Source organism: Bombus huntii, chromosome 9 (genome assembly GCF_024542735.1).
Source record: "Bombus huntii isolate Logan2020A chromosome 9, iyBomHunt1.1, whole genome shotgun sequence".
In the NCBI taxonomy this organism is placed as follows: domain Eukaryota; kingdom Metazoa; phylum Arthropoda; class Insecta; order Hymenoptera; family Apidae; genus Bombus; species Bombus huntii.
The window spans coordinates 12653975-12659974 of NC_066246.1; the positions used below are offsets into that span (position 1 = coordinate 12653975).

General features: G+C 37.8%; 1 long non-coding RNA gene and 1 other non-coding gene across 2 annotated transcripts; both read left to right on the forward strand.

Moving 5' to 3' along the window:
• Nucleotides 1-1827: 1827 nt before the first annotated feature.
• Nucleotides 1828-3062, forward strand: LOC126869120 (uncharacterized). Its single transcript, XR_007690827.1, has 3 exons — nucleotides 1828-2448; nucleotides 2559-2620; nucleotides 2758-3062. It is a non-coding gene; the product is annotated as an uncharacterized LOC126869120 (long non-coding RNA).
• Nucleotides 3063-5392: 2330 nt separating this feature from the next.
• On the forward strand, nucleotides 5393-5464 carry Trnam-cau (transfer RNA methionine (anticodon CAU)). Its single transcript has one exon. It is a non-coding gene; the product is annotated as a tRNA-Met (tRNA).
• The last annotated feature ends 536 nt before the right edge of the window (nucleotides 5465-6000 follow it).

Here is a 6000-nt window from a genome sequence, read left to right on the forward strand (position 1 = left end):
TTCTAAACGAATCACGCGTTTTCTCTCGTGCATTCTGATCTCAGAAAAGGGACTAACGAACCGGCAGTTCGATAAATGGCAATCGTCCCCTCGATTCTCGTCGCTCGGTCGACAAGGTTTACGCACGTGGCATCGTAATTCATCCTGCCGTGATTTTGGATTCAGACTTTCTATCGAGAAAAGAATATCGTCTCACGTTTAGACCCGACCGATTCGAATACGTGCCTCGTACAAACGTACGCCTTGCGGATAAACAGCAAAAAATTGTCTCGACCGTGAAGAAAGTCCAACGAAAGTGATCTCATAACACGACGAGCTTCGCTTATTCTCGATTCCCGTCGCATTGTCGATGAAAGCGATCCGGCGAACACATTCCTGCATCTCGTTAAGTGTCACGAAATTTGCATATTCGCAGTTTCTTACCGGCCCCCTCCGACAGTTACTCCCTTTCGGTGAGAATCTTGTGATGTAACAATTCGTCACGCTTCCAAGAATCGACGTTGAATAACAGTGCGTGAACGTCCGTGCCGATCGTCTGTTCTAATTTCTGCGATGCAATATTTTATACTCGAATTCCTATCAGCATTGTGTTATTAAGTCGTTAACAAACACTTTCGTTGGAAAACTTATGATGTCATTATCGTTACAGTACGTGTGGCATTTTTTGGTTCAATGAACGTTTCAGGTGAAGGTTATAAAATTAAATGAGTAATTATATTTTTAGTAATTATTTCATATTCTGTTACTGTAGCAGATGGAAGGAAAGATGTTACAATACATAGAATTACGTTTTCGATATACATATAATATTTTTACTGTTTTAACTATTCGAAGCCCTCAACACTTTAGTTTTGCTAATTGATACTATAGAGCGAATTCTTGCCATGCAAACAGTTCTTACGCCTTACGCCAAGTATTTTCCACGAAAAGCAAGGAAAAACATACACGCTTGACAGGTTGACCGTTCCACCTACCGTTTTAATCGAGCCGCTACTTTTTACGCCCTTTCAGAGTAACGCGATCCAAAAAACCAAGTGCACTGCGTAACCTGCTTGAATCGTTAATACTCGCGCATATTTGAGAAATTAACGATGAGTACCAGCATGGTGTGCGAAAAAATTGAAAAGTGGCTTTGCGCATTACTTCCGTACATTTTCTTTTTTACCAAACTAAAGCACGATAAAGTAGGCTAACGAAAAGTAATGTGTTACACTGTAATAACCTTTACAGGAACTTAAATGAAATCGATTTAATCTGTATTCTCGTATATGTAAATGCTCCAATTGCAAATAAGTTTCGCACACGTGACGGTGTGCACACGCGTAACACCAAAATGTAAGAAATAATATCGTACTACATTATGTAACCGCATGCATTACCATGCCGTAATGCCTACGATTACCTAAATTGCACACGTACAAAATTGTACGATCTTACCCACGACGATTAATAAGCGGCTGATTGGAAATGGTATCGTAATTGCATCTTACGTATGCAATGGTATTCCACTCGTCTAAATCAACGAATCTTCTCAGAACGGTATTTTCCATCAGAGAAACAATCGAACCTGAGAACCATTTTCCCTCCACCTAAAAGTATGATCAAGCATTCAGCAAAAACTGGTGGAAACGGAATGTTAATTTGTTTCAAGGAACTTTCTTCGTCGTGCAAGGTCTGCGTGCGCGTAAAGGGGAATCCCTTTTGCGAGGTTGCTACCACATCCTTCAATGTGCAGCGAATAGTAGAGTGCGTTTCAGAATTTTCCGCGGTGACCATTTACGTGCATCGACGTTTGTCCGCGTTTGGTATCACGCGTGGATTCCTTTTTCTGTTACAGTCACGGCTCGAATTTGCATTAAAGGAGTGACGTGACGCAGTGTACCGCTCTTCTAAATGCACTCCATTTCGCGTGCCCGCGCACTCACACAAACGCAAACACATACAGGCGGACGTACGAGAAGAGCATCCGAGCACACGAATGCAAAGAGTGGCCAGGATCGATGCGAGCCACGTGGGCGACTTGTTAAGTGCACCGTCGAATCACACCCAAGCTGCAGCTTCGTATTCTGCGTTGCACCCATACAAGAGTATGCACTTTGATTTAATGCTCCACGGAGCGAGATAACACCCGACCAGTCAAGGGTCCGATTTTTTTCGGGATAATACAAATGTTCGTACGCGCGCATAATGGCGAGCAAGGTCGCGCAGAGTGTGCATTTGAGTAATCGAGCATTGTGCTTGCATTACGAAGATGGACTGGAATGGAATGGGTACAGATATGCTTGTTTGGATAACGCCGCGATCTTGATTAAACGCTCTCCACCGTCAGATCACGGATATCGTTATTAAGAGATGTTTATTAAACATTGGCAGAGTGTCGTTACGAAATTAAATATTAATAGTTGAATAACGTACGTGATGTAAGCAGAAAGAAATGAAGTATAATAGGTATTCACCTTTTACCAAAAATGATATTACTGTAATTAACACGTTTATAAAAAGTTGTCATCGAAGTATGTAAACGATTTATATCTCTATATAGTTCATGTTTGTTACAGAAAAACGAAACGAAAAAATGAAAGGGGAGCAACTTGAAGATTTCTCGTAGAACAATTTAAGGGTACGGTAAAGAAATTATGTTGTAACCAAATGCATAAGATCTAACATAGAATGAGTTATGAACATTAATATGTTGTCATTTATTCTGGGATTCTGTGGGAGGGAAAATAATGTTGTTAACGTTTTCCTTTGTTCCAGTTGGAAACTAGATTTCAATTCCGGCGCAGACACCTGGCGTCTCCGGTCGTAATACTTTACGAATAATATTAACGACGTACCACGAAAAATCACCGCCTACATGATTTACGAAATGATAAATTAATTGCACAAAATATGAAGCTACTCGTGGATCCGGTTAGACCTTGTACAAATCGGTGTTCTATAGAATGATTGATGATTAATGCATGCAACTCTCAATCAGGAAAACAATTCAAAACCTTGGTGAATAATTGTTGTATAATTGCAAAAATTATCGAAACAAATTTGTAACAGATCAGCTTTTTTTGTATAATTCTTAGCTCATCTATTTTTCAATAAATTGACAAAGATATATATTTTTTCTCGAAAATTGTTAAAACATGTTTCTATTTAACTTATTAAATTCTTCTAATTCAATTTCATTATTTCTATACTTGTCGACATGTTGATAAGCCTACAAGATTATCAAAAATCCACTTAATGGATACTATCAATTAAGTACTGATAAATTATTCGGTGTTACCGAGTTTGTATCCAAAATGTTTGACAGACTGAGAAAATCCCAAGAGACCAGTGGAACAATCAAACTTTGAGAGTGTCATTTAAATTCCCAGCGCAATTGCTATAATGTTCACTGTTCGCACCTCCCGTGCACAATATCAAACGACGAACTTAACAGTAAATTAATATCGATTGCAACCACCCCAAGTAATCAAACATTATAAATAATATCGTACATCCCTATAGACTTTATTATCAATTAATATGCTCACCTGAATTAAGTCACAATTGCTGACATGAATATTTTGCCCAATTCCTGATCGCTTCGTGTACCAGTTAGTAGCACGGTAACGCCAAAATGGGAACGGCAGAAGGTGGTTAATAATATCGGGACGATAATTATAGGGTGTGCCACGCATGAACATGACTTTTCGGCCATCTATCCAAAACTCGTAGAATCCTCGAACGAGTTCCACCTGCGCGGATATATGCGGTCCGGGGATTACTCACACGGCCTCCGAGGGTGCGTCGAAATAGAACGCTTAGTCAGATGTCACCAGGAACTGCATTGGGGGAGTCACCGAGTCGCCACGCACGCGCGTCTTACTTTGTTACGCTTTATGTACTTGTCCAACGCTCTATGGAGGCTTAAAAGATCGCGGCATCGAAACGTGTCCATGTCTATGCGAGATGCAGCCGTGTACTGGGAACGCGATTATAACAGGCTATGGTTGGACAGGGTTACATTAAATTAAAACGTGATCCTATCGCGACCGATAGAAAGCCTGCTACTGCTCGCCAGAACCAACAGTTATCTCAACGTGTAAGCTTCAGACTCATGCAAAGCCAGAGAAATTGGATAGTGTTTTCTTTCTCGCTAGTTATATGCGAGGATATTGAGAACACTATCGTTTGCAGTTCTGAAAAAAATGGAATATTCAAAGGTGATAATATGCTGCGGATAGGTGTTTGTTAGTTTAGAATTTATGAAGGACTCGGTGATAATTTAGTTATTCATTAAATTTTGTTGTATTCTATACAGTATAAATTGTTTTCGAAGTATATTTTGAGTATATTTTTGTAAAATTATCAGTAGTATTATCGGAACACTTATTGACAGGACAATGGATTATCGGAATATTAATTTTGCTCAATGGATTGCAAACTAAAAGCAGTTCTTACATTTTCATTAAAAAATTGTTGTTCTCGTTTAATTCGTCAAATAGTACAAAATAAATGACTTTTCGTAAGAAAACAACATTATTCGATTATTTGAAAAAATCAATTGTATATTTGCAGCGTGTATCATGATTAATTCGCATAATTAAAGTTTGTAATCACGTGACATGTTAATTTAAATAAATATTTTAAATTAACAATAATTACAATAACTAATCTATAGCTTCTTCAAACCTGTTGTCTGTAATTACAAAAAACTGAATGCACAACGTCAATATAGAATTAATTGCATGTTCGAAAGAACCGGAGTATTAGTGTGGACTAGCAACAAGGTAAGCTTCAGTTGAAGCACGTGGCTCGGTTGATACTACATATATAGGTGGAGGCTAGTTTAAGATTGCTGATCTTAAAAGGGGAGCACACCTGGATCAACTAAGATACTTATTTGCATCCGTTGCATCTCCATACTTCAGCCCAGGTGGTTAATCTATGTTGCACCGCTTAGATTACTTGCCTCAGGGTATATACAGGTAGCATCTTAACAAAGTTGTTTCCAATCACGTAAACATTCTTCCCTAAATTTATCTTAATTTTATATAATACGAACAAAGTAACTAAATTTAAACTAGTCTAAACTTCGTGATATAGTAACGCGAAAGGGCAAAAGCTACAAATGAAAGATCTGAAACGACATTTGCAATTATAACTTTTATAACGATGACGCGTTGCCTATCTTCGTTGAAAAAATGTTTGTGTATTAGTAATTATGTAAAATAGTATTCTGTATAATTCAAACTTACATAAAACTTATATTTTCAAATAAATTGTGCATATTATATATGAATAAATTTATATATTTTACATTATGGTATTTATTTTTTAAATTTACTTACATTTTTTGTATTCCTATATTTTTATAACGAGTTATATATATTTATAAAAGTGTCTGTCCAACAGCAGAGTGGCGCAGTGGAAGCGTGCTGGGCCCATAACCCAGAGGTCCGTGGATCGAAACCACGCTCTGCTATAATGGTTGTATATTTTTTTTTCTTGTTTCAAATTTATGAGATTCTTTGACAAAACTAAAGTAAATATGTAAAATGATAGAATAATAACATTAATGACAATCGTTTATATCAGAAAATAAGCGAAATTCAACCCATACAGGAAAAAGCACCTCACCATTCTGTGCCTGGATTTTAATTCAATTGCGAGGGCGTTTAAATTTCAGTTTGAGTAATTTGCAATGCAAAAAGAAACAAGAGTGTGTCCTAAAGTCCCGTAAACTCAAGACACAACCGGTGAGCAATGACATGCACAACGATGGATGCCATTCCTTCGTCATTGTCCGCAAAGAAAAGATAAGACAACGAGTTCAGAAGTTCACGAGAGTTCACGGACGTAAATTTGGTGGGTGTCATATTCGCTTCGTGGAGTATCTCTTCAGAGTTTAAAAAGGAACTGCCTTTGACCGAAATATCTCCAGAAAGAAAAACACTGGTACTATCGAGTGGCATTCAGGATATTACCTTTAGACCGTAAAAAAATATTCATCGATCGTAA